General features: G+C 55.9%; 1 protein-coding gene and 1 pseudogene across 4 annotated transcripts in view; both read left to right on the top strand.

The window, feature by feature from the left end:
- The window catches only part of PRKAG2 (protein kinase AMP-activated non-catalytic subunit gamma 2), a 258,209-nt gene that overhangs the window by 39,403 nt on the left and 190,863 nt on the right, over window positions 1-27,943 (top strand). The gene's annotated exons all lie outside the window — the stretch shown is intronic.
- Window positions 7,859-18,954, top strand: LOC122213636 (annotated as a pseudogene).

Here is a 27,943-nt window from a genome sequence, read left to right as displayed (position 1 = left end):
GCCTTAAGGTTCGGTGTCGGTGGCTGTCTCTCCAATGGCAGTTGTCGTAGCGTGAGAGGCCACGTGGGGCCCCTTTGACATTGGCGTCCCGTGTCGTTGAAGCGGACTGTACTGCCTCCCGGGCTGCTGGCTCCCATCAGCTCCCAGGCCCCGCGCACGTCCTTGAAACTGAGCCCGCACTCGCTCAGTGCACGTGTGCGCCAGGCAGGGTCTCTGTCTGTATCTAGAAGACGTACGTGCCCACGTAACGCCCACGGCAACCCTGTGGGGCAGGGGCGGTTATCGTTAATCCCCATTTTCCAGACGAGGAAATGGAGGCCCGGAGAGGTTCGGTGCCTGTCCGAGGTCTCAGTGCCAGGAAATGGCAGAACCGGAATTTGAACGCGCAGAAAAGTAGCAGCCGCGTCCAAGGACGTGTGAAGGCTCTTACCCTCCTCCGCTGTATGCCCAGGAAGATGAATCCAGCCTGAGAGACGACACGCTTCGGGGCATGGTTAGAGAGGGCAATCTGGAGGGAAAAATTGCTTTGTGCCCCAGTGTGATTTGTGTTGGTTTCAGTTAAATCGGGGAGCCTGGTGTGTGTGAGGGAGCTGCCCGCTTTCTGCCACCTGGGCGGCCCGGAGCCTTCTGTTCAGCGGTGCCTTTGAGGCGATTTTAGGTCACAGACGTTCAGAACCAGAGCACCTGCCTGAGGTGGCCAAGCTCAGCCCCTCAGCGTTCAGCGGGGGATGTACCCAGCCCGGCTTCGGGCTTAAATAGAAGATCTGGTTGCTGCAAGCCTTCCAGAGCCTTCCAGAACCTTGGCAGAATGTCCAGGGACCAAACAGGGAGCACATACTAGGGAGCCTTACAAATTCCAGGACCCTCTCCCATGCCTCTTTTTCTTAACCCGCTCCTGCTCACCTCTCAAACCCTCGGCTTTAACCTTGCTCTTTTCACGGAGCTCTTTTTTATGACTGTCTTCCAAAGTAGCCTCTTCCTTCTGGAAACTTCTGCAGAGGCCGCCGTCGGTACCTGGTGAGGTATGACATTGACCCTCAGCCTGCTTTTCCTTGTCTCCATGACTTTCCTCCCAGGCGGGACTCGAGTCCCCGAGACTGGGGGTCTGTCTTCTGTTTCTCTTGTGTCTTGTAGTTGGGGGCTCCGTGCAACGGTGTTTGTCATTGAAAGAGGGACCAACAAGAGGTCGAGTGAGAGCCGCGGGGTGGGGGGCTGTGGGACCTTCGACAGACCAAGGGAGCATTGTGTTAAGGGAGAAGCGCGTCCTGCTCTTAACTACAAAAGGAAAGAGGACGACGGGGGCTTTCAAGTGCCGGGCCATTTGTCTTGAAGGTGAGGCCACGCGTCCCGGCTGGCAGGCTCCCGCTTCCTGGGTCTGAGGAGAGCCCTCCTTGGTCAGCCAGTGAACTTGGGTGAGATTCAGTTAGATTTCGGGCAGTATTCAAAATACCGTGTACTCCTCGGAGCTACGGGGTGGGCCCTGGAAGTTAAGGGGATGGATGCTGGAGGAACCAGGCAGGGGGCACGGGAGGGTCTTTGTCCGGGGGGGTGGGCTCAGAGCAGACCCCGAGAGGAGGAGAGGTCCGTGTGGGCTTTGGTAGACAGATACCTAGACGTGCGTGTGTATGTGTGTGTGCACGCGTGTGTGTGTGTCTTATTGACCCCAAGGCCGCCGGTGAGCCCGCAGTGTGCATCACCTTTTTGGCCGCCGGCACCACTGGCGAATCCTTCCCCTCCCGCCATCCGTTCTTTGCACCGTGTGCACCTTGGACTTGTTCAGACAGGCAGGAGAGGTCACCACGGGGCCGCACGAATAAGCCCAGCCTTCCCGCAGGCAGGGCTGAGCCCTTGCTGGTCAGCTGCCGGCCCCCTCAGCACCCAGCTGAGTGGCCCGGGGCACGACACAAGGGGTCGCGTGGGATTTCGAGCTCATATACGTATTGGCTTAGCTGAGAGCTGCAAGTCCGTCGTCGGGCAGGTGGCGGGCTCCAGCCCACGCACGCGCAGTCAGTATACACGGGGCTCCCGTGGACGGGGGGCTCGGGACCCCGCTCCACACTGGGGGCTGGGGGGTGGGCCCTCGGGGCCTGGGCGCAGTCTCCCCACACGTGCAGTAGCCTGTCTCTGAAGACCTTCGAGAGTCCAGAACTTGGTTGCGAAAGTTAGAGAAACGGTTACCTGTGGAGGGGTTGGGCTGGGTTTGGGTTCCTCTCCATTGAAACCAGGGCAGGAGAGCCCCAGGGCTCCACGTGCGTTTACAGTCCCGGACCTGCCGAGCTTCTAGGTCGCCTGGCCGGAGGCGTCCGCGAGGGGCTGTGAGACACACGGTTCTAAGCCAGCAAACATCCGGGTACTTTGGTGAATAGCAGCGTACCCGTACGGGAGGTAGATAAGGCCGTGTGTCCCCTGCTTCTGCACACACCCCAACAGTCTCGGTACCAGGTAGTATGTTTGTGAGCAGGGGAGGGGCAGAGAGAGGGGGAGACACAGAATCCGAAGCAGGCTCCGGGCTCCGAGCTGTCCGCACAGAGCCCGACGCGGGGCTCGAACTCACCACCTCTGAGATCATGACCTGCCCCGAAGTCCGATGCTTCGCCGGCCGAACCACCCAGGGCGCCCCATCCAGGCGGTGTTTTCAGTGAAAGGAAATCTGAGACCAGAGTCTGCCACCCACCCCCACCCCCCACCCCCCACCCCGACGATTTTAGGCGCTGGGTGCCACTGCTCCTGAGCAGATTCTCTAGCTGGCTCATTCAAGGGTCCCGCAGCCCCCCGCGGTCCTAACTGAGCCAGCCCGAGCCAGCACTTAGCTTACCTTGGGCACCACTCATTTCACCGAGAGGAAAGAGCTCTAAGTTTCTTGAGCTGATTAACAAGGCTTCTGGTCTAGATCTCACTAAGGATGTTGGAAGCGCTGAGCGGTCCTCTTGGTCACGGGGGGTGTCTTAGAAGCTACCGAGCTGTCCCCAGCGTGTCCGCCGTGCCTTAATAGATGCAGGAACGCTGGCTGTTTGTAGGAATGAGATTCCCAGGTCAAGTGCCACTGCCGTCAACATCCCCGCTTGACCCTGTACGTCTCTGACACCGTTCCCAGTGGATGGCTAAGTCAACACGGTGCTGAGGCCTTCCCATGTCCCCTCTTCTGGGCTGCCGAGCTCCTCAGTGAAACACAAGTGCAGCCAGTGCGGCCAGGAGCTGGGCACTGGGCCCAGGGAACCCTTTGGTTTCAGTGCCTTGGGCTTCTCTGGGCGGAGATCTGGCCGGTCCCAGGACTGCCACCCGGAGCACAGGGCCGGCCGCGGCCACCTACGGAAGGAGGGAGATAGGCTTTGCTGGGCGGCCGCCGTCGGTCTTTGGGTTTCCACAAGCGGGGTGACGCATAGACCTGGCGCCGTGGCCAGCGTGGACGTGGGGCCGTGGGGCCCTTTGCTGTTAGGGCTGTGGCTGCATTTCTGCCGTGGCGGCTCAGGACGAGCTTGGCATGCAGCGTGTGACGTCTAGGCTCGCGGCTGGAGGCGGCAGGGGACTTGGCAGAGGGCCTGTGCTGGAACCCTGGTCTGTTACCCGTGACCGGGGGCAAGGCACCCTTCTACTCACATGTGACGCGTGTTTCCAGTCCTCTGTGGCACTCACACAGCTGAGGTAATGCAGGGAACGGTTTGGGGTTTTCCTGCCACGTTTCCCTGGTTATTTGTAGCCTTTGAAGGCCTTGCTCTGATGTGCTGCGATGTCCTCGCACTAGGACCCGTGACTCTGTCAGATCACATCTGACAATAATCCCCTTCTTACACGTGCAAGAGTCTGTCTCCCTGTGTATAAACCTTCACGTGCCTTGCGGATTTGCTTGGGGACCCCTAAAGTGGGACTTTCCAACTTCAAGAGGGAGCGTATCCTCTGCTTTTTTTTTTTTTTTAACATGAATTTATTATCGAGAGACAGAGAGAAACAGAGCACGAGCAGGGGAGGGGCAGAGAGAGAGAGGGAGACACAGAATCCGAAGCAGGCTCCAGGCTCCGAGCTGTCCGCACAGAGCCCGACCCGGGGCTCAAACTCACGAACCACGAGATCATGCCCTGGGCCCCAGTCGGGACGCTCAACCAACTGAGCCACCCAGACGCCCCGAACCCTCTGCTTTTTAATCACACGAGCAATGAACGAGCCCCTGCCCCGGAAAAACCAGAAGATGCAACTAAGCAAAAATAAACAAGTAAAAGGGGGTGTGGGCCTGTTAGCACGGTGTGGAGCACAGTCAGGCTCGCGACTGAACGCACCTGTGATTAAATCCCGGCGTTGCGACTGACGTGTTCGTAACCTTGGCAACTCAGCCCCTCTGAGCGACAATTTCCTTATTGATTTAAAAAAAAAAAAGTATCATTTTACCCATTTACCTCTTGTGCAAGTTGAGATAGCGTATGTAAATACCCTAAGCACTAAAAATATACTCAAGAAATCGATTCCGAGGGAGAGGCCGGGTAAGAACCTATAGAGGTCAGGAAAGCACGTGGGGAGCGGTGCGAGACCCATCAGGGTTTTGATGGAAAACCAGGCGTGCGGAAGTGTAGAGGCAGTTGTGTGCAGGCGTGGGGGTGCTGAGGGGCCCGTGAGGACTCTGGGTGACAGCTTTCTGCAAGCCTGAGCGGTTGGAAGGTGGGGTGGCTGTGGGCCAGGCTCTCACGGGGTCTGATTTCCCTTCCTGTAGAACGTGGTCTGTTCTGTAGGTAGTATGGAGCTAGCCTTCTGGTCGTCTCGTTTTGGTTTTGCATTGTCTTTTTTTTTTTTTGGTCTGGGGAGGGTGCTACGGGTAATGCTCAGAAAGCCGTGTTTACGAAGATTAATTAGCGCAGGGGAAGTGAGTCAGAGGGGATGGGCCACAGGCAGGAATATCCCCAAGACCAGAGATTGGGCCGGCAGTGGTCTTCCGGTGTTCCACAGAGCTCTTTGATCTCCTGGCCTCTCCTTTAGGAGAGCCGACCTGCGCTCTCTAAGGCAGGGGTGGGGGGGGGGGGGAGGGTGGCGATCGTGGAAAAGCTCCAAGCCAGAAGAGGAAGCAGGGTTCGCAGGGTGCAGCGGAGAGTTTGGGAGTGGCAGTGGATGCAGGTGAAAACAGTAACCGTATTCGTGGTTGGTAGCTGGCAGGCTGGAGTGGGGTTGTTTGTGCGCCTCTATCGCTGCTGCATAATGACGCCGGGGACCCGAGACGTGGAATCGCTGGCAGTCAGGGCTGCACAACGTCGCTCACACCCCCGTAAGTCATGCACGGGCACTTGTCTCCAAAGACCGACAGCAGCTGCCCAGCTGCTCGAACTTGTCTCCAAGTTGAACACTTTGGATGGTGAAACCCAGCTTCCCTGGCATCTCCAGCCATTCCAAGCAAAACTAATTAGGCTTTTTCCGCAGGCCTATGTGTATGCTCTGGAATAAAGCGCACAGAAAATAAAACAAGCCCAGCTAACCCAGCGAGGCTAGTTCCAGAAGCAGCAGGAGAAAATATTGTGGTTGGCTGGGTCGCCAGTGGACCCCGAGTGCCAGAGCCAGGGGGTTGGCCGCAGGGTGACGGCACTTTGCTCATCACTCAATGGTACCGGCTTCTTGCTAAACTGTGAGTTTACACTAGTACAGCCCGCTGGTTCCAGAATGATCCCGTACGTCCCAAGTTGCTGCTTGTTTGTGTCCAAATGCTGCCTCGTCCGTTATCCCAACAGCAGCCCTGAGAGACGGGCAGGGCGATTGTTTTCTCGGAGGGAGATCTGAGGTTCAGAGAGATGGTTTGGATCTGAACTGTTGTCACAGAATGTGTGTGTTTAGGTCCGAGAGGGCCCGGAGGTCCTTTAGGTAACGCATCGCTCCTTCCTCAGGCAAGAAAACAGTCCGGTTCAGGTGACTGTCTCAGGTCGGCTCAGCTTTCCCGGTGCCCAGGGAGACCCTGGCACTGTGCCCACGCCTGTGATCTCTCTGGCCTCAGAAGGGACCATTGGATAAACAGTGACTGCCCCATACCCTCTGGGCAGAAAGTGACCTTAAGAAAGCCGCAGACTTCCAACCCTATTAGAAGTTTCCTGAAGTCCCAAACTCTCAGTCAGTTGCCTCTTTGTTCATGAGCCTTGGAAGCCATGCGATGTTACTTTCTCCCTATGAAGCTTCCCGCATACCTCCTCCACATCCGTTCTACCCTGCCTTTCAATTAACCCCCCTTTCTGGAACCACGGATCTGCCAGCTAAATCCTGTCATAGAACCAAAGAATAGATTCTTCAAAGAAGACTTCTCCTCCGCTTGAATACCTGTAGCAATGAGTTGCTCGCTATCTTTCGAAGATAGATTTGCCAAAAAGTTGAAGTCCTGAGTAAACTTTATTTGAGGATAACCATTGCAGGGTTCTGAAGTGAGGACCCTCATTGTCTCCTTAAAAAAAAAAAAGGGGGCGCCTGGGTGGCGCAGTCAGTTGAGCGTCCGACTTCAGCCAGGTCACGATCTCGCGGTCCGTGAGTTCGAGCCCCGCGTCGGGCTCTGGGCTGATGGCTCGGAGCCTGGAGCCTGTTTCCGATTCTGTGTCTCCCTCTCTCTCTGCCCCTCCCCCGTTCATGCTCTGTCTCTCTCTGTCCCAAAAATAAATAAAAAACGTTGAAAAAAAAAATTAAAAAAAAAAAAAGTACTATGAGTTTCTTTTAAGTTTATTTATTGGGGGGGGGGGAGGGGCAGAGGGCGGGAGAGAGAGAATCCCGAGCAGGACCCATGCTCAGCGTAGAACCCAACTCGAGGCTTGACCCCACCAACCGTGAGATCGTGACCGGAGCCGAAACCAAGAGTCAGATGCTCAACCCATTGAGCCACCCAGGCACCCCTCTCCTTTAAAAAAAAAAATAAAATAAAAAGATTTTTAAAAATTTTAAGTAATCTCTACACCCAGCGTGGGGCTCGAACTCACAACCCCGAGATCGAGAGTCACGCGTACCACGGACCTGGCCAGCGGGGGGCCCTAGCCTCATTTTCTCCTGATCCATTTTCTTACCAACCGGCTTGCACACTCCCCGGGGAAGCGTGTTCAGGGCACTTGGGATTTGTTGTAATCAGGTAGGGGAAGACACCCACATGACTGTCGCGAAGGAAGGAGTCTCCCATGCTCACGGATCCCTAGAAACAGGAGGCACGTATGCCACGCCGGACCACGCAGAGAGGCACCAGGCTGGGTCAGGAGGCAGAAGGCGTGAGAGGGAGGTGTAGGCAGGAAGCTCTATCGCGGTTTCTGCGGGTGGGAACGCGTGAGGCAGGGTAGGGGGTTTGGGATTGTCTGGGCTCGGCGGGCTCTGGGTCCGACGGCCGTCCCCGGCTGTGCGGGCCCTGCATCCAGGTGATTAGTGTGCCAAGCATAGTGGCTCAGAGCGCGAAGCTGTTAGAGGAGCTCAGGTTGTGTGCACTCTGGATGGGCCGTCGTGTGTCCGAGGGGTGTGCTCCCAGCTGAGCCGTGCACCCTCTCTAGGGAGCGGCTAGCCCGCGGAGGGCAGTCCCACCGGGGTCGGGGGGACGGAGGGTGGCCCCGATGTCAGAGGGTCAGGATTACAGATAATAAGACAGGGTTAAAAAAAGCGAGGCCCCTACTGCCTTCCAGATGTGTCTGCAGGTTGTGCGGGTGGGGCTGAGGGACCGGGTTTCCCATGGGAATTTCCCTAGCAGAGCCTTCGGGAAGGGCCTTCGCCAGTATTCCTGCCGGAGAGAAAACTGCATCCTCCGTAGTCCAAGGGCGGGGATCCCCAGGGAGTCGGGGTTTCTGCGGCCACCGAGCCCTTCGCCCCGAAGCTCGCAGGCCTGGGCGGAGGGGGACGGCCCAGGGGGCTCTGCCGGCCTCGGGGGCCGCGGGCCCGGATGCCGCCGGCCGCTGCTGCTGCATCATCGTCGGCCTCTGCTGCCTTCGCTTGTCCTGCCGCCTGTCTTTTTAAGAGACCTGGCTCGGCCCTCCCTCCCGCTCCCTCGCTGTGTAGTAAGGAGTCGCCTCCCCGGCAGCCCCTGGCACAGGTGGTGATGACAGCTGGCTGCGGTCCCGTCGCTGAGGGGATCTGCCCGCGCTCTGCCTGCGTGTTGAGCAGCACACCCGCTCCCCTCGCCCGCGCGGTGCCGGGCCGGCTCATGCTGCCTGCCGTCCGCTTGGTGCGCCGCTCTGGGGACTGGGAACACGCCCAGCCCCGGTCCCCATCTGTTGCAGACGGGCGGCGGCGGCGGCTCGGGGAGCAGCCGAGCCCTGGAAGTCGCCTGTGCTGAGGGGGCCGGGAAACCCCTTCTCTCATGGGCCTCTGGAGCAGGCGGCAGCATCCGTCAGAGCTGGGAGCCCCGTGTCTGCGGCACCAGCGTCCTGCCGGCCAGCGTCGTGCACCTGCCGTCAGCGCCCGCAGGAGGCGACCTCCGGGACCCCTCGGGGCCAAGTAAGCCGACCCCCCGGAGCCGGGTTCCCGAGCGCGTGATGACTGTGCGTTCCCGGGTGTGCGGCTCCCCCGCCCCCCGCCCCCCTTCTGACGCTTTGTCTCCTCCGTCTGCCAGGCTGATGCCGAACCGGCGCTTTGTTCCGCGGGGGCCTCTTGCTGAATTCAACACCCCCGGGCGGAGCTCAGTGCTCCTTCCCCACCTGGGCGCTGTGTGTCTGGTGCTTATGTAACTTTTCGTCGGGGTTTAAAGAGGATCCGTAGGGAAGGTGGTGTGAGTGTGGGGGCGTGTTCGCCGGCCGCCGTTCCCTCTCCGCGTTCGGTCCCTCCTCCCCCTGCCCCCGCGGGCCGCCCGGAGCCGGAGCTGCCCGTTCCTGAGTGTGGCTCTCTCGGCCCCACCTTCCCGCCGCCGCCGCTGAAAGTTCCCTGCCGAAATCCTGGCGGGATCCACGCGGGCTGCCTTTCTTTTCCTTCCGCCGGTCCCCGAGCCGTCACTTATTAAATCTGTCCCGAACAGAAAAGGATGGGGATGATGTGGGAGCCTTTGGGCACCGCCCGTGGTGGCCTCGGAAGGCTCGTGATCGCGCACTCGCGTCTCCTGCCGGCTGAGGGTGAGCTCCAGGAGGCATACTTGTTGCTTTTAACTTACGGACAAGGCGCGTTGAAGAAAACGGCAGCTGGGAGGGGGCAGACAGAGGGGGACATGGGAGATGTCCTCACCCATGACTGAGCCAAGGCTTGTCTCGGGTGGGGAGGGGACAGCTGGGGGCCGAGCACCTGAGGTGGTAGCACCGCCCCCAGAAAGGGCTGGATTCGGAGGCCACGCGGGCTCTCACCCCCACCTCTGCTGACACCTGGGTGGGGGGGGCTCGCTGCTTGGAGCTCGCCGCTGAGTGTTTGGATCGCCCCCCACGACCCCCTCTGTAAGCCAGGGGCTACCCCGATCGGTCATGCGTGACCAAACTTCAGCTGGGAGTTTGTGTGGCTGGTTCTTGAGTCCTGCTGATTGGGGGGGTTACCCAGCAGGGGTGGCGGCAGGAAAATAGGAGAATGAGGCTTGATTCTCTGCTTCTGGACTTACAGTCTGGGGGAGGGGGAGACACCGTATTAGACCGTTCAAGACTTGAGAAGCAGTAGAGAACCAAGCATGGGATTTCGGCAGGTACCAAGTGCCGAAGGCAGCGGACTGGCCGTCTGGGGGCCGTTGGGAGGGGGCAGTGCGGAGGGGCTGGGGCTCGGCAGGCTCCCCCCGGGCCTGGGGACAGCAGGACGCAGGCTTGTGCCTGAGTGCAGGGGAGACCCCAAAATATAAATGCAGGTGCCGTCAGCTGTGGCTAGGTACTTCTCGTACCTAGTGGGGGCAGAGGGGAGGGAAGCGAGCGGCCAGCCCACGTTGTGATGAGCAGATTGCCATTGGCCCAGTGCCCCGTGGGCTCCGTGCGCCTCTCGCCGGGCTGACTGCTGGCTCTGAGAGCAGCCCAGCTCACTCCCTGACCCAGAGAAGAGGAAACACACCCTTGAGTCCTATATGCCAGGCACTGGTCATCCAAGATGAGTCCGACGCTTGGCCTTGACCTCATCAGTGAATAGTACTGGATAGCCAGGGCTCCCTCAAAATGGAGGTTCTAATTCTGCATCCTGCTTTCAGCTCAGCTGTTAAGCAATGGAATCCTTCTTGGATTTTCCTGACCTCTGCACTGCTCTCTTTCAAACCGTATGCTCTTTTCTTCCTTTAAAAGTGTTGAATTCTTTCCTCCCACGGGATGCCCATATTGACGAGGCTTGACCCATACCTTCTAGCAAATCCCCTTAGGGTTCCCTCGTACTCGGCCTGTGGGCTAATATAGGTCCATGCCTATATTTTTTGTTTTATGCGTTATTTTATATTAGGTTGTGTTCAGTTCTTCTGGGTGGATTCGATTGATAATTCCCTCCGGTCAGTTAAGGCTTTCATTTCTTAAAGGGATTTGCCTCCCTATGACCTGCTCTTAGCTCCTTATGCTTTGGTAAATATTTATTGACTATGTATTAGGCTCCAGGTTCCACAATTGGCATTTTCATGGATGCCGATGATCTTAACTCTCAAGACGATCCTGGGAGGTTTGCCTCATTTTACGCAGGGGGAAATTGAGGCCCTGCGAACTTGAACTGTTTGCCGAGCTTACGTAGCCAGTAAATGGCAAACTGGGGTTCAGACTCAGGCCCTCCGACGCCAAAGTCCCCTCCTCCCACTGCACTGCACGGGCACATGGCAAATGTCCAACAGTGAAAACTCGTGTATCAGCCGCCATCATGGTGTGGTGACCAGCGAGCCAGTGGACCTAAAAGTATTTTCACCAGTAAGGATCAGAAGGGTGATCTCTACTTACCCAAAAAGTCCAAGGGCCAGTTCCCAGCTTGTAATCGATGCTTCGTCAGTAGCTGCCCTCTTCCCGTAGGTGAGTGGTCAGCTGTGGGATGCCCCAGCTGAGCCCAGAAGAATTTCTCTCCAAGCAGGGCCTTGAAGTGATTTGGTTTTCGGATAGAATTCTCTGGGTCTTATCACTTTGATTATTCATCAGGAAATCAAGGCTGGAGGGCTGTGGGTTCCACTGGGTTCTGGTGGTTCTCTTGTTGTGCTGGTCTGGCCAGGTCCCCACCTGTCCTTGGAGCTGGCCAATCCCGGCCCCCCCTCCTGCCCCACCTGTCCCATGTGGACACGGCTGTCTATCTCAGTGTGGTCCCCCTGCCACCGCCATCTCCTAAAGGTCACAGCAGCACATTTACATGACCTTCCTGGAATCGTACATTCCTTTCTTGATTTCTTTTGGCATCTTTCACCCTAAGATCTAGCGTGTAGGGGGAGGTAGGGAGAAAGCAGAGGAAAACAGAGCCAGACTTGGGTTCTTGTTTTGATTTTCCTTCGCGAGTGAGGTGTGTGGTGGCATTTTATTGCCTCACATCTGCTTTTAAGGGGGTCTGCCGTCTGCTTGGTAAGAATGTCCTCATCTCGTTAGTCACCCGTGAGTTAGAGACTCGCTGTACAGATTCCAGTAAATAAGGGAACAGACACTCAGCAAGTCAGAGCAGACTCAGCCCTACCGTCTGCCCCCACAGCCATGTTGGGGGGCTGGCAACAAGGTGGTGGTGGTGGGGGGGGCTCCAGGCAGCCCAAGGAGGGCAGAATGGAGGGCTGTGGAGTCGGGGGTTCACATTCTCCCCCAGGCTGGTCTGCCTTTTCTTTTTGGTTCAGGGCTGCTATGATCCGAGGGCCCCTAGGACAGGGTTTCTTTGGAGAGAGAGCCAAGTACCGAGTCGAGAGCTAAGGAGAAGTAAGAGGCAGTCCCAGGCCTCAGAAAACTCAGTGGGGCTTTTCCTTTTCGCATAACCCGCACAGCTCACGTATTTGACCTTAAGTGCAGGCGTTCTCTGTGATTTGCAAGTTCCATCGGCTGCGGCGCATTCGGAGTCACATTTTCATGGCTGGAAGTAAACGTGGGGCTGACCCGTCTGGGCCCTTGGGGCCCTGGAGACTTCCAAGGTGGAGGGCAGAGCTGGGGTGGCCTGTGTTTGGGGAAAGGTCGTGAGGAAACAGGCAGAACGTTACCCTCACTTAGCGCAGGGACGGTCCACAACCCTCCCCTTGACCGGGAGCAGCCGGCGGAGTCGTCCGCGAACCATGTGAACCATATTGGGTGTGGGACCCTCTTGGGAAGGAACGAAGATGACAGAACCCAAGGTAGGAGGGATGAAAGCAAAAGGACCCCTTCCGGAAGAGCGTGAATCTGACCCGGGGCCTCACGGCTGCACCCCTGGTCCCTGCCCTCGGCTCCAGGGCCGGGGGAGGCAGGGGTCCTGGTGCTTTGCACAAAGCGTGGCCACCTGACGGCTAAATCCCGCCCACCACGCGCTTAGCAAAGCTTTGAGACGTGTGAAGACGGTTGAGGATTTTTGCCCATAGGAATCAGAAGGATGACTTCTGCTTATCCAGAAAGTCCAGTTAACCCTAATCCTGAAAGTGCCATCACAGGTACCTGATCCGTCCCCTACCCAGCGTGGGCAGGAAACACGTGGTTCCACAAAGCTGAGCTTTCTGGAAAACAGACACTCCTGAGAGGGTATGTGACAGGCTCAGAAGACGGAGGGGCGTTCCTATTTCAGAGTCAAGACTGAGCCGACCTGCCGTGCGTCCTGGGAGGGGTGTCTGCATTTTAGTAGCGAGCGGGAACGGTATGTTTGTAAGGCCCAGCAAATGAAGATGAGAGGGAAACTTCCAGTACCCAGACGCTGGTGGGGGGGGGGGGGGGGCGGGCCCGGCCAGGCGCCCGCACGGACCCCTCAATCACACGGGCTCTGGCCTCTAACAGGTGTGCGAGGGCCTCTTAATGAGGCGGCTGCTGCTGCACGAGTTAGGGCAGGGGGGGTGGAGGAGGGGCTGGGGATTCATCCGTTTGAACAGATTTTCCACTCCGAACCCCAGAGCCCAGAATCCTGGTGGGATTCGCCCTTCACGCGAGGCCAAGGCCAAGACCAGAGCCGGGCGCTTACCCAGCACGGCCAGGCCTGGCTCAGAGCTGGCCGCCGGCATCTGTCTCCACCCACTCGCTCTGACTCATCCCACACTTATCTGCTCAAATCACAGAGCCTTGAAATGCGCTTGCCGGTTGGTCTTCCAACAAAAACTCCGGGGGGACACTCGGAGAGAAAGGCGGGTCCTGGAGGAGGAGAGGAGGGGCCTCGCTCCAGCAGGCCTGGGGTTTGGGAAGGGGCTCTGGGTGCCTCCCCGTGCAGGGCCCCGGGGACGTCTCCCTTGGGGTAGTGTCAGGACGCCCCTCCAGGCCTTCTCAGCGGCCACCTGGCGGCTCTCCCCAGAAGGGCTTGTTCCTTCTCCTGGCCGCGTAGACAGAGGGCACCGGGCCACGCCGCCGTATACAGCATTTGTTTTTCCCCTTCTTCTCCTCTTCTTCCCCAGATCCCTACTTGGTAGCCGAGGACCATGCCCCACCCCACCCCACCCTCACCCCTGCGCCTGCTCTCTCCTAAGTGGGGAGGAAAGACCTCTGGCAATGGACCAGAGCCCCCAGTGTTTCTCAGAGGGTGGCCTGGGGGCTTGTTAAAATGCGCATTCCTGGGTCCCACCCCCGCCTACTGACCGGGAAGCTCAGAGGCCCTTGGTAGCATCTTACACGCACTGAGGACTGGCTTCAGGCTGGAGAGAGGAACCTGGACTATGGACTGGGCTCATTCACCTGAAAAGAAGATTCTAGACCTTCTTGCCCAAGGTCTACCAAGATACCAGGTCGAACAGTTTCCCCCCAGATCGGCTTTCTCTAGTTTCATTCATGCGGATAGATAAGGAAATCATGGTGCGATTGCAAAAAAAGTATATGAAAAATCCGAAGAGTATTTTTCAATAGTCCCAGATGCCTGGGGACTGTGGCTAATCCAGAGTCTCGAAAGGTACCAGCTGTGTCTTATTCGGAATGCTAACTGTCAAAAAAAAAAAAAAAAAATTAGAGTACTATAAAATGTGCTTAACAATGAAATAAACCTGACATCACCCAGTCTTGACACTGCAGGTACTTTTAGGGTCTCAGTAATGCCACTTCGACAGAATCTGGAGTGCCAGTGAGTGGGGACGTCGGGTGGAGATAAGCCAGCTGTGGTCAACCTTCTCGATCACATTTAAATATCCACCCGTGGTTTCCGTGCTAGTGATCCCGAAACTAGCCACGTGGCTGGAGGGAAGGGGGTAGTTAGTAGTGGCAGGAAGTCGCAGCCTCGGCCCCTGAGTGTCTCTGGGCACCCCCTCCCCTCCTTCCCCACTTCGAGGGCCTTCCTTTATGTCTAGGCTCCCCGTTCCCGTGGCCCCCACACTGGCCTGCTCTAAGCACTTTTTCTGCCTGGCCATCTCTGCTCCATCTGGATTTCTCTCCTTTCTCTCCTAGGCCTTCAGGGTCCTTTCATGAGATTAATAATCCAATGACCTCCCAGTTCAGAGAAGGGATTCATTTTAATGGGTTGTCTCTCACGGTTGTCATTTAAGTATTGCCTTGATCCAGATAAAGGGCCAGATAAAGGATCCAGATAAAGGATAGGACATTTAAGCACCCCCATAGGATTGTGACACCTCACATACCGGGGATTCACCTTTGGGAGAAATTGGGCTCTTGGTGCCCAACAAATCTCTCTTCCCTAGATCGGTAGTCACCGCATGTGTCTGGGCTGGGTTCTGGAACGTGACGTGCCGGGTCTTCAGATCCCAGGTAGGGGAGGAAGGGACAACTGTGCCCCTATCTGACAAGTGTAATAAGGTGCTTTGTCACCAGGAGGGCGATTGAAACCAGAGAATTTTGCTGCGAATAAAGTACAACTGTCACCCACACTGCACAGCTGCTTCCTGAAAATTCTACTCCCACTGCATGAAAAAGCACACTCAATATTCCAGGATTAATAACGCAGATATCTTCCCTGTGTTCTGCAGATTGTGTGATTTTCTTTTTTTTTTTTTTTTTTCTCCCCTATGGCATGGGGATGGGTGGTGGCTGGTGGGGGTCACCCTGTGGTCAGATTTATTGACCTATAGTTTCCATGCAATAAAATTCACCAATTTTAAGTATGCAGCTAGGCAGATGGTGATGTGCCCAGGCATGCAACCAGAGCCATGTTCACGATGTAGGACGCGCCCTGTAGGTCCCTCGTGTCCCTTTGCATTCTGTCCCCTCCCCCAGCCCCATCTTGACACGGCAGAGGGGTGTGTGTCTTATCTGTGAATGTCCCGTATCTGGCACAATTCCAGACCCACGGACGCTACTTAAATGAATAAGTACATCAGCGGCTCTAACATACTAAAAAAAAAAAAAAAAAAAAAAATCCCCCCAAGACGCCTCTTTGGTTTCTCCCTTTCATCCTGAGTTTTAAAAGATTGTCTGATAAGCATTTGCTGCTAGCTTCTGCATTTAGCCATTCCTGATAGCAGCCTCCTGATCAGCCGGAGATAATCAGTGTCATCAGAGCTGATGACATTCCAGGTGAAAGCAGGGGACTGTCCGTCCTCATTGTTTATGCGGCCATGGGCACGTGCGCGCTTCCTTTCCACGTTTCGAAACACTGGAAACGCCGCAGGAGCGTCTCACCCTAGACCGGAAGCCCCCAACCTACATCCCTCCCCGCCTTTCTGGGCTCAATAACAGCACGTTGCCCCTAAATAATGGCACCTTGCCTGTAAAATCAGGGCAGTGTTTGGATGTAATAGGCAGCATTTCCCCATAATCTCTTTATATGTTAGCCCCTAGGTGTTCATGTTTGCATATTTATGTAAGCTCCTAATCTGGTAGGAACTCCTCTGATTCCCACTTTGTGGATTTGAAAACTGAGGTGCGGAGGAATTAGCTTTCACGAGATTCCGTAGTTTTCTGGCCATCCATTGCTGTATCACAAGCCACCCCAAACAGAAATCTGGCTGGGGGGGGGGGCACCCAAGCGGCTCAGTCGCTTGAGTGTCTGACTCTTGATTTCGGCTCAGGCCACGATCTCACAGTTCGTGGGATTGAGCCCTGAGTCGGGCTCCAGGCTGACAGCTTGGGATCCTGTGTCTCTCTCTCTCTCTCTGCACCTGCCCCGCTCACATGCACGCGTGCGCGCTCTCTCTCTCTCTCTCTCTCTCTCAGGATAAATAAATAAGCAGTAAAAAAAAGAAGGAGTATAGTTTGGCGTCATCACAGGTCTGGAGGTTGCCTGGCTCAGCCCAGCAGTTCTCACGTGGGCTTCCTCGCGCACCCTCAGCCAGATGGCGGCTGAGGCCAGAGCGCTCTCAAGGTTTCTTCACCCTGCGTCAGGTGCCTGGGCTGGTTGGTGGCTCTTTCTCCGTGCCGCCTGTCCACCTGGCTGGCTCGAGCTTCCCCACGGCAGGGTGGTCTCCGGGCAGTTGGATATTTAACAGCTGGTTTCCCCCAGGGCGGATTCCAGGAGATCCAGAGATAAACCACCGGGCTTCTTATCACGTGATCCTGTGGCTGTGTCTCTGTTGATCACAACAGCCCAAGGTCAAGGGAGGGAAGGATGTGGACTCAGCTTCTTGGTGGGGGCGGCGTGTGTGTGCAGGGAGGGAAGCCGTGCACGGAGGCCCTCTTAGGGGCAGACTGCCACACCGCCAAGACGCAGACTGTGGGCCCGGCCTGCTCCCTTCAACTTGGGCCACGGTGAGGAGGTCACATCACGGCCGGTTGGATATACTCCCCATAAGGCAAGTTTCCCAGGGCACCGGTTCTATTCCATTTCTTTATTTTATTTTATTTTTTGTTAACATTTATTTATTTTTGAGAGAGAGAGAGAGTATGAGCAGGAGAGGGGCAGAGAGAGAGAGAGAGAGAGAGAGGGAGACACAGAATCCGAAGCAGGCTCCGGGCTCGGAGCTGTCAGCACAGAGCCCGACGCGGGGCTCGAACTCACGAACCGTGAGATCGTGGCCTGAGCCGAAGCCGGACGCTTACCCAACTGAGCCACCCCGGGCGCCCCTCTGTTCCGTTTTATTAACAACGACAACAAAGCCTGTTGGGACTGTGTGGGTTTCAGGACCCTGCAGTTGGAGGAAGGCTGTCCCACATTTTACTAACCCAAACACCAACTCCACTGGATGCCACACCAAAGTTAAAGCAAACGGTTGAAACAGGAGGGGACACAGATGACATTTCTCAAGGGTCCAGCAAAGATCTGAGGTTGGACGGGGCGCCTGGGTGGGTCAGTCAGTTAAGCATCCAACTCTTGATCTGGGCTCATGATCCCGTGGTTGTGAGATCGAGCCCCGTTTCCGGCTCTGTGCTGGGCCCGGAACCCTCTTAAGATTCTCCCTCTCCTTCTGCCCCTCTCCCCCCGCTCGCACACACACATACTCTCTCTCTGCCTCAAAAAAATAAATGAATAAATAAATAATGACATACACATCTGAAGTTTGACAGTGTCGTCTGTTGGTGAGGCTACGAAGGAAGCAGACCCCCCCTCCTCTGCCATAGTCAGGAGGGCAGCACGGCCCGGTCCTGGGGAGGACGGGTCGCGGTATTGCCCAGAAATCACACGCCCGTGGCACTTTGAGCAGTCACACTTCTGGGAACGTATCCTAGAAACACGAAGACTGCGCAAAGTTCCCGTGACCGCCTTGTCGTCGTGGCCCAAGATCAGAAACTCTCACTGCCACGGGGGCTGGTGCAGCTAGAACGTTCCATCCAAAGGAGCGTGCCCCGGATACCGGAAAAATCTCTGTGCTCAAAGTGGTTCCTTTAGGGGTGCATCACGGATGGGGCCAAGGGTAGATGCCCACCCAGCTTTTCCTGGTGCATCGTTTTGACTTCATGAGCCACACTTGAGTATTTTTAAACTCGTTAAGTTTCTGTGTTTTGGGGAGAGAGAGAAAGAGTGTGAGTGGGGGGAGGGGCAGAGAGAGAGGGAGAGAGAGAATCCCAAGCAGGCTCCTCCCTGTCCTCACAAAGCCCAGCTCGGGGCTCCGTCCCACAAACCGGGAGCTCGTGACCTGAGCCCAGGGCAAGAGCTGGATGGATGCTCAACCAGCTGAGCCACCCAGACGCCCCCAAATGCCACCTTTATCGTCATTGTGTGTCGGACTCGAGTCACGTGTCCACCAAAGATGGCTGTGCTCTGGCTAGTTGAGCAAAGGTTGGAGTGAGCCCCCGCGTGGCCGCGGAAGACCTTTGGAGGCGCTGACTACTGTGAGGAGGAGAAGGCTCCAGGTGGAAAAGCAGGAGCCAGGTGACGCTGTTGAGGAAAATTTGATTTTTAATATCGTCACCAGAAAAATTAACCAACCTCCAGAAGCAGAAAGCAATCTACTTGGACACGGATCGACCTACATTGGACTTAATGCTGTTTTCTGCGGTCTAATAGCAAATAGTCTTAGGGCGCCTGGGCGGCTCAATCCAGTAAGCGTCCAACTCTTGATTTTGGCTCAGGTCGTCACCTCACGGTCGTGAGATTGAGCCCCGCGTTGGGCTCTGTGCTGGGCGTGAAGCCTGCTGGGGATTCTCTCTCTCTCCCTCTTTCTGCCTCTCCTCTGCTCGTGCTCTCTCTCTCTCTCTCTCTCAAAATAAATAAACGTTTTTTAAAAATAGCAAATAGTCTTTTTCAACGCATCCTAAACGTGACACAGGCTCGTATAGCCGCTGGCTTGCCGATGGCAGGGATCCCACTGTTGACTATGCATGCATCGTACAAAGGTTTTTTAAATTTACCCTTGAATACAGGGGATTTGAATTGTGAAGCCCGTACCCTAACGCAGGGAGGATTGGTCGGTCTCGTTTCTGGTGGTCTATACGCTGGTTTCTCGGCTATTCCCTGTGAATGGTGGCCTAGCAGCCAGCTATGAGTCAGAAAGGGCTCAACTGCTCCCAGGGAAAGGAAACAACTTACCGGATTAGAATTTCCAAGCCTGTCTTTAGAAAGATGTCTTTATTTCCCATTTTGCTCCAGACTGTGTTTGCAGCACACGTGGGATCGAGGTCAATATAAACTAATTTCGGAAAGGCTCTTCAGTTACCCGAACCTGGCCCAGGTTAAACAAATGTGTAACCCTCCGCCCCCCCCCCCCCCAATAAAATTGTAATGTATGAAAAAAAAACCATTGCTAGGTTATAACCTTAATAATTCAAGGTTCTGGCGACAGCGTGTAGGCCAGTTACCGGTGTCCTGGGCGCACTGAATGCCAGGCGAGGGGTACGGGAACTTCTGCCCCGGGCAGGGGGGACCCTGGAGGTTTCAGCCAGCAAGGCTCTCGTTCAGCGTCATTCCGTTCTCCAGGCTGGGCACACTGACCAGGGCGGACTACATCTTCTTGTTATCCTGTCTTTAAACCATGAAAACGGGGCAGTGGGCACCAACGATGACGGCAGAGAGCGGCCCTGGCAGCCCCGGTTTCCCCTCTGCTTGTGGGGGTCCCCTTTCTGCTCCCTGGACCTCCCCGAGGATGAGCTGCTCTCCCAGATCACCCCCACGGCGGTCCCGGAAGCTCAAAGTCCACCCACTCTGGGCATGGGGACCTGGGGCGTGAGGCCCTGTGCTTGGCGAGTGGAGGGAGGCGCCCCCAGGGCCTCATAGATACAAAGGGCAGAGAGATACGTGGTCCAGAGGCTTCTGGGGCACACTGGCCGTGACCCCCAGTGAAAACAAGGGTCTGGCCTGGCTAAGGGACAGGCAATCCCAGGGGGTCCCCTGGCCTTTGGAATATCCCTACACGACCCAGTCCAGAATCCCCTGTGCTTTTTCAGCGAGAAATACGAGTCCCAAAGCATTCTAGCAGGGACCAGATGAGAAATTCGGAGGACACGCTCAGGACATGCTTCTTCCGAGCCCCATGCCGGCCCACGGGGAGGCACGGGTGGCCTGGGGACGCATGCTGCACACGGGGACATCTCAGTGACCGGGTCCTCTGAGGAGATCATGGCTGTTAGCCCAATTCTTAGGATATGAAAAGCAGGCTTTTTTTTTTTTTTTTTTTTTCTCCCTTCCTTGAAAAAGCAAAGCCACAAACAACCCCGGTGTTTACCTGACTCCCTGCCGTGGCAGCAGCTGATCTAAAAGTTTCTGCTGTTCTGGTGACTTTGGCCTCCCGTCCAGCATTTTTCTTCCCTCCCCTACTTACATAACAAGCCCCTCCAGAACAGAATGGGCTTGTTGGCAGCAAAAAACAAAAAAACAAAAAACCTAGCAAATTCCTTGTTTGGATTCGTTCGCGCTGTGGTCTGTGGCCTTGAGGCCCCGGCCAGGAACCATGAGTTTCTGGGTGCCCACTCGGTCTCCGGCCTGGCGCTGGGATTTGTCCATCCACTCCACACATTCTGAGGCTGCCTGGTGACTCGGGCTGGCACCTGCTTCCATCTGGAGCTAGAAGGCCCGAGACCTCACCCCTGGGTCCACACTGGCCGGCTCGGCCTAAGAGAGGGGACCTGGGCTCTCAGAACTTCCTGGCCCTCTTGCTGCCTAACCCCCTTATCTCCTCATTTATTTTCTCTGCCTGGAGGCCTTAGACAAGATCCACTTGGCTTAGGACGCAGAGTCTGGGCATGTGCAGCGCACCTGCTCCCCTGCCTTCCGGAAGTCCTGAGAGCCGTGGACGTGGGGTGAGGTGACCGCGCTCCAGCCCCTGTCCGCGAGTGGAGTGATGCACGAGCCTCCCGGGGAGCTGCAGGCAGGCCCCTCAGCCAGATTGCAGGCTCCCTTCTGTCTCCCGTTACGGAGGGCAGAGGGCGGGTGGCCTGGCCCAGTGTGATGGGTGCTCGATTGGCCGTGGCGTTGAAGGCATGTCTAACCATTTCTTGCTCCTGCCTTTTTTCTTTTTTCGTTAATAGACCCATTTTGAGCAGTTCTAGATTTACAGAACTGTTGTCCAGAAAGTACAGAGAATTCTCACACACCACCTTCCTCTCCCCCCCTCCAGCCGGTATCCCCCATTGTTAACAACTTGCATTAGAGGTACGTTTGTTACAATCGATGAGCCTTTATGAATAAACTATTGTTAACTGAAGCTTAGAGGTGACCTTGGGTTCACTCTTGGTGTGGTACGTTCTGTGGGTCTGGACAAATGTCAGGCTGACCATGACGGTGTCAGCCAGAGCCGGATGCCCTAAAAATGCCTGGGGCTCTGCCTCTTCTCCCTCCCCCAACCCCATGCTGGCTCTGACTTATTGGCGTTTGTCCTGATGCCTCTGGAGCCGGACCCCAGGCCGGGCGGGGGCAGCCCAACCCAGGTGTGTCGAAAGGATCCCTTTCGTCGCAGGGCTGGGGAAGGGAATGGCCTAGAACGGAACTGGGGGTCTTGGAGGGCGCTTGGAGGATCTCTGGAGTTTGAGCCTGCACACCTCCTATCCCATGAGGAAACTGAGGGCCAGAGATGGGGTGTGGGTTTCCAGTTGACACAGTGGGTTGGGGGCCTGTCACAGAGGGGGCATAGGCCCAATCAGCGGCTTTTCTTCTTTTTTTTTTTTTTCCGATTTTCTCATGTTGTTTTATTTTATTATTTTTTTTAATTTATTTTTTTATTTTGTTAAACGTATGTCCAAATTAGTTAGCATCTACTGCAACAATGATTTCAGGAGCGGCTTCCTTAGTGCCCCTTACCCATTTAGCCCATCCCCCCTCGCACAGCCCCTCCGGTAACCCTCAGTTTGTTCCGTATTTATAAGTCTCTTCTGTTTTGTCCCCCTCCATGGTTTTATATTATTTTTGTGTCCCTTCCCTTATGTTCATCTTCTGTTTTGTCTCTTAAGGTCCGCATATGAGTGAAGTCGTGTGATTTTTGTCTTTCTCTGACTAATTTCACTTAGCGTAGTACCCTCTAGTTCCATCCACGTAGTTGCAAATGGCAAGATTTCATTCTTTTTGATTGCCGAGTAATACTCCATTGTATATATATACCACATCTTCTTTATCCATTCATCCATCGATGGACATTTGGGCTCTTTCCACACTTTGGCTATTGTCGATAGTGCTGCTAGAAACATGGGGGTGTAGGTGTCCCTTTGAAACATGGGGGTGCATGTGTCCCTTTGAAACCTGTATCCCTTGGATAAATGCCTAGTAGTGCAATTGCTGGGTCGTAGGGTCATTCTATTTTTAGCTTTTTGAGGAACCTCCACACTGTTTTCCAGAGTGGCTGCACCAGCTTGCATTCCCACCGATCAGCGGCTTTTTTAAAACATATTTTTAATGTTCTTTTTTTTGAGGAGGGGGAGGAATAGTGAGAGGGAGAGAGAATCCCAAGCAGCCTCTGCATTGTCAGCACAGAGACCAACGTGGGGCTAGAACTCATGAACCTCATGATCATGACCTGAGCTGAATCAGCTGCTTAACTGACCGAGCCACTCAGGTGCCCCAGCTGCTTGCTTGCTTTCTTTTCTTTCTTTTCTTCCTTCCTTCCTTCCTTCCTTCCTTCCTCCCTCCCTCCCTTCCTTTATTTCCTTCTTTCTTTCTTTCTTTTTTTTCTGACGGCGAGAGCTAAATTAGTAAACAGGACCAAAAGCTTCACTTTAAAAAGAGCTAGTTACTTGGCCATTTTGAGTGTCATTAACTTGCCCGGTGGGCGCCTCTGGCCCAGATGGGGTCCCCGGCACCCTCCATGGTCATGAGCGGTGATGAGGGTGCGGCGTGCTCCCAATGCCGTCCTGTTCCACCTGAAAACTCTGATTTCCCGCGTGGAGCTGTGGGGCATGTGCCTGACGCGGCCCTCAGCAGGTGCGGCCCTGGGAGGAAGCAGAAGCGGGCAGATACCAGCTCCCCGCCCCGCTGGCCAAAGCAACTGGAGCCCCTCTGTGCGGAGCACCCACCAGCCTTCAGTCAGCGGGACACCGAGGCTTCTGTGGCTCCGGAAGGTTCTTGGAGCGGCTGCTCACCCTGATGGCCGTGACACAGGTGTGGAGGGTTCCGGGAAGTAACAAATTCACACCACGCTGACGAACAACCAGGAAGCGCAGTTTGGAACAAGAGCTTTGGCGCCGGAGGAAAGATGCAGAAAGGCCAACACTGGAAAACGCCTCGTGCGTGGATCGGGACTGGCGTTCACCGCGGGCCCAGGACGGCCGGGCCCACGCCCCGGACTTGCCTCGCAACGGGACTCCGTGAGATAGTTTTGTTGTCACCTTACGTAATAGAAACAGATGCTAGAAAGTCACCATCGGCTAAAAAGAGCGTAGTGTGACCGGAAGTTGCTAGAAGTTGCAATACCAGGATTTGGTTCGTGACTGTGCAAGGCGGCTTTGAGTCGCCTCTCTCTGGGCGTCCATTACTCCCCCGGGGGCAGGAGGGGGTTGATTGTTTTGGGAGATTTCTGAGAACTTTTCCGGCTGTAACATGCTCTCACTGCATGATTTCCCTGGATTTAGGTGTCAGGAGACCAGGGGGGCGTGTGCAGGCCTGGCCCACCCAGGGGGTGGGTATAGGTGCTGACAGAGACCACTCTGAGGGGGTCTCAATGGGGGGGGGGGGGGTTGCTCCCGGTCTGGGTCTGGGGGTGGCAGGAGCCAGGCTGCCCATGCTGGGTCACAACAGCAGTGCCCACGGCTCACAGGGCAGGGGAGGGACGCACGGGGTTGGATAAGAGGGGAGGAGGGAAGGAGTTGCCCACCTCCCACGACAGTAGAGAGACGTGGTTCTCTGTCTCTTTACTGCGTGCCTATTTCTGGGTGCAAAATACGAGGGGAGGTCCGAAGGCTCCGACCAGGACAGACGCGCATTTTATTCTAGGTCTGTTTGTGCGTAATCAAAAAGTTTATGAAACAATGAAATGCACCCTTACTGTGTTCTAATTCACATTTTTGTGGTTGTGTAATCAACTAAGTCGATTTTATGATCCACTGATGGGTTTGGACTATTCGTTTGAAAACTAATCGTGGCCAGGGGGCGCCTGGGCGGCTTGGTTGGTTAGGCGTCCGACTTCGGCTCAGGTCATGATCTCACAGTTTGTGAGTTCGAGGCCCGCGTCGGGCTCTGTGCTGACCGCTCAGAGCCTGGAGCCTGTTTCGGATTCTGTGTCTCCCTCTCTCTGACCCTCCCCCACTCATGCTCTGTCTCTCTCTGTCTCAAAAATAAACATTAAAAAAAAGAAAAAACTAGCAGCCAGGTGCTCCTAGAGCAGCCAGGAGGAACAAACGAAAGCAGCTCCCTTCATTATGCCTAGTGCAGGAAGCCCTTGAATTCTTTTTGCGTCCTTGGTGTTGGCTGCTTACTCTGAACTCCTCGTATTTTTCAGTCTGTAACCTGGTGGCCCGGAGCAGGGGGGCGGCACAGCAAGCAGGATGGAGGGGAATCCTTGCGGGACCTGCAGAAAGGGGGAGGGCTCATTTGATACATAGTGTTATCGATATGGACATTTCATACTCTGAAAATTCTGAGCCCCAAGCCCTGCAGGTATCCGCTCAGCTCCTGGGCGGAGCCCCAGAGCCTCGCTGGGTAGGTGGTTGGGGGCAGAAATGAGGTCTCTCTGAGCCCTGATGCTTGTGCCAGATGCTCCTGCATAGGGCGTGTCTCAGAGCCAGCCAGCGGCACTGTGACCTTATAGAAATGTTCCCTGGGTGCCCAGTTCTACTCAGATTTATGATGCCCCTCTTGAAGTTTGGGCCAAACCCACCTGAATTCCCCTGAGGTGCCAAGCGCTGCTTACGAGGGGCACCAGGCAGGGTGGGGGGCTCAGGTGTGATGGAGGGCCATTTGGGTCTGTGGGATGCACTCAGAAGCACCTCCACTTTCCCTCGTGGTTGGTTTTTCTGCTCCAGGAAGGGGACGTTAGAGTGTGGGAGCCCCGTAATTATAGTTCCCTAGCTGGCCAGGCAGTGTGTGGCCCCCACGGAGGGTTCAATGCCAAGGATAGCACAGTCTCGGTTGGTGGCTTGGCATTTTGTTTGTGAGTCAATAAAGCCTCTCCAGAAACCCAGACTTGGTCTTTTCAAACCCTATCTTAAGAGTTGTCTCAGTAGAATAGTAAAATGTCAGGGCTGAAAACAGCGCTGGGATTAAGGGCTGTCCCTCCTGTCACAGATGGCTCCTGTGTTCAGTCTGCCCTTGCCTTCAGAAGGGCCCAGCGGTCCGAGGTAGCCCATTAAACATCACTTCCTTTTCATAAGATCTGGGTGTTTCCCGCACTCTGAGCTGTCATCAGTCATTTATACCTCAGTATGAATGAGCTTATGAGCGCCTTTTCCAGTATCAGTTTTGTTTGGGGGAAAGACAGACTCCCATTTGAGTCTTGCTGCGTGCCTGGCACTGTAGAGGAATGAGTCACTCAGGTGAATGAGCCGAGGTCCTTGCTGTCGACCCGCTGCTGGTGTGGGAGGGACCAGGGCAGCGTGAGCAGGTGCCTGGGGGAAATTCGCACGACGCTCCCCCCGGCTAGTGACGCAAGAGTGACTGCTTTCATTTCGCAGGTGAGGCGTGAACAGATGAGGCTATGATGGGACAGCAGGGCTTTTCTGAGTCTGCTGCTCTCCTTCGCGTGTGGCACGTGTTCTCCAGGACAGTAAAAATAGGCCTGTTTGGGCTGTTTCCTGTTTTTCCACTCAACTCTGCTGGGATGGAAACCCTTTCCTATCCGTCTCTATCCCGCCTCCAGCTATTTTCTTTGGGGATTTCTTGTGGCGAAGTGAAGGCTCAGCTGTGTGTACAGAGCCCCCCTTCCCCCGAGTGGCCCCCCTCTCCTTCCCAGAGGCAGCCAAGATAATATGTATATTATAAGGGTATGTAATATACCCTTAATATACACATCTATGTTATATGCCCTTAATATAAATGATTACAAATTAATACATTAGGTGTACATAACACATAATGTAGATACGCACACACACACACACACACACACACACACACACACACAAAGGGTTTGTTTTAAGGACTTAGCTCATCTGTGGGGCTCTTGAGTCCTAAATCCACAGGGCGGGGTGACGGGTGGGAGTTCAGGCAGGAGCTGGTGCTGAGGTCTTGGGGCAGAATTCCTTCTAATTTTGAAAAGCTCAGCGTTTTTGGTTTTTTTGTTTGCTTTTTGAGAGAGTGAAAGAGAGAGAAGGTACATTAGTGCGTGCAAGTAAGGGAGGGGCAGAGAGAGGGAGAGGGAGACTCCCAAAGCAGGCTCTGTGCTGTCGGCACAGAGCCTGATGCGGGGCTCGATCCCATGACCGTGAGATCGTGGCTTGAGCCGAAATCAAGAGTCGGACGCTTAGTCGACCGAGCCCCCGGGCGCCCCTGGAAACCTCAGGTTTTGCTCTAAGGGCAAAACTGGGCGATTGGGTGAAACCCACCCACGTCAGGGAGGGTCATCTCAGACCGTAGATGCTCATCTACAAGGACCTTCACGGCAACACCTCCACTGGTGGTCGATTGAGGCACTGGAGCCTCTGGCCCGGCCAAAGTGACAATCAAATTACGCATCGCAGATTCCGTGATGGCACTAGGTCCCAGAGCCCAGAGCTCCCCCTTCTGTGACATCTCCCACCTCCCATCGCCAGGCTTGGGCAGGAAATACCCCCCGTGGAGATATGGATTGTTCTGGATTGAGGCAGCAACCTGCCACCCAGGTGGTCCCTGTGGGTAGCCCCCCCCCCCCCACCCCGGTAATGACCGAGCCTTCCTCCTGGCCGACCTGAGCCCACTCAGACCCCTGGAGCCTCCTCCCCACTCGCCCTCCCTCTTCCCTTCTTCCGGGAGGAGCCGGGGGCTCGGAGATGGCAAGAAACAGGGTTGATTCCAGTTCCTAATCCTCGGTGGTTAACAGAGGGAGGCTGGACTCAACCCGGCCCGGACATGTGTCTCTCAGGGGTCACTCTGGGGGCCCGAGTGAGGAGGGGCGGGGAGGGGACCCTGGGAATGTGGACCGGGGGCCCTCAGGCCTTCCAGAGCACCAGCCAGTTCCCTCTGCACGGCGTCCTCAGCCGTAAGGCCAGGCGCCCGTGGGGCCCTTCCGAGCTTCCGTGTAGCAATAGTCGAGCAAAGGCTGCTTACGAGGCAGGGCAAGGCCTAGCTGCCTCTTAAACAAGAGGAGACCAGGAGCAGCTGGCCCTTGGTAATCCCTCCCTCGAAGGGCTGCGCACGAGGTGTCTGTCACCCTGTCCTTCGTCGTGGGGAGGGGATCAGGCCTGCTCTCTCGTTACAAGGAGGGACAGCCAACGTCTGCAGAACCTTTGCAGCTTCGTTTCAGGCCACGGTCGAGTGGAACGTGACAGGCCACCTGGGCTTTCCGGGTTGACAGTTGACCCGGGACGCGGCGGGGGGTGGGTGGGGGGGGTGTCCCGGTGATACACCTGTGCCGTCCCCAGTCCCGAGGACAGGTATGGCCCCCCGGCCAGTGGCCTCACCTGACAGAGTGAAGAACCGAGGCTCCCGGAGGCTAAAACGAGGGGGAGTTCTGGAGAGAAAACGGTTTCCCGGCTGGTGCTTCTGTCGTGCCAAAGAAGCCGCCGGGCGAGGAACTGGGGACGGCCGCAGGACAGGGTAGTTCCTCAGCACTGGGCAGGGTCAGGCTGCCATACTCCCGCCCCTCCTGGGGCCCAGAGCTCCTTTCTTTGGAGAAAGGCCAGCTCAGCACAGGGGCCCAAGTACTTTCCTTGGCACCGAGGCCCCGGGGCAGCGGGTGGGGGAGCCCAAGCCAGCTGTCGAATCAGTCGGGACCCCCAGGTGGGGGGCCTGGGGCAGGCGGGGTGGCTGCAGGCGGGAAAAGGAGCGGTTTTCTTGTCTTTTTTACATCAGGAAGCCTCTCCAACTGCAGTCAGAAACCACGATGTCCTCTGTGGAAAATCAAGAATTCTGGAACTTCTCTGAGAGTTAAGTTTAGGCTTTGCCGAATTTGGCCCCTGGCCCTCCCCTGTTGCCGAGTTCCAGCGATTCAGGGTTTGTTCCTTATTTTTCGGAGAGTGGTTATATAACGTGAATGTTTTCCAAAGGCCCCAACTGACCATGGCTCTGGTCGCCACCCCCCACATTGGTACCAAGAACTGCCCGTTGGGCGGCTTTGAGGGATGGCGCTAACCCAGGCCATCTGGAGACACCTCACTCGGGCCTCCCACCTGAG

The sequence above is a fragment of the Panthera leo genome, chromosome A2 (genome assembly GCF_018350215.1).
Source record: "Panthera leo isolate Ple1 chromosome A2, P.leo_Ple1_pat1.1, whole genome shotgun sequence".
Lineage (NCBI taxonomy): Eukaryota > Metazoa > Chordata > Mammalia > Carnivora > Felidae > Panthera > Panthera leo.
This window is presented reverse-complemented; position numbering and strand designations above follow the sequence as displayed.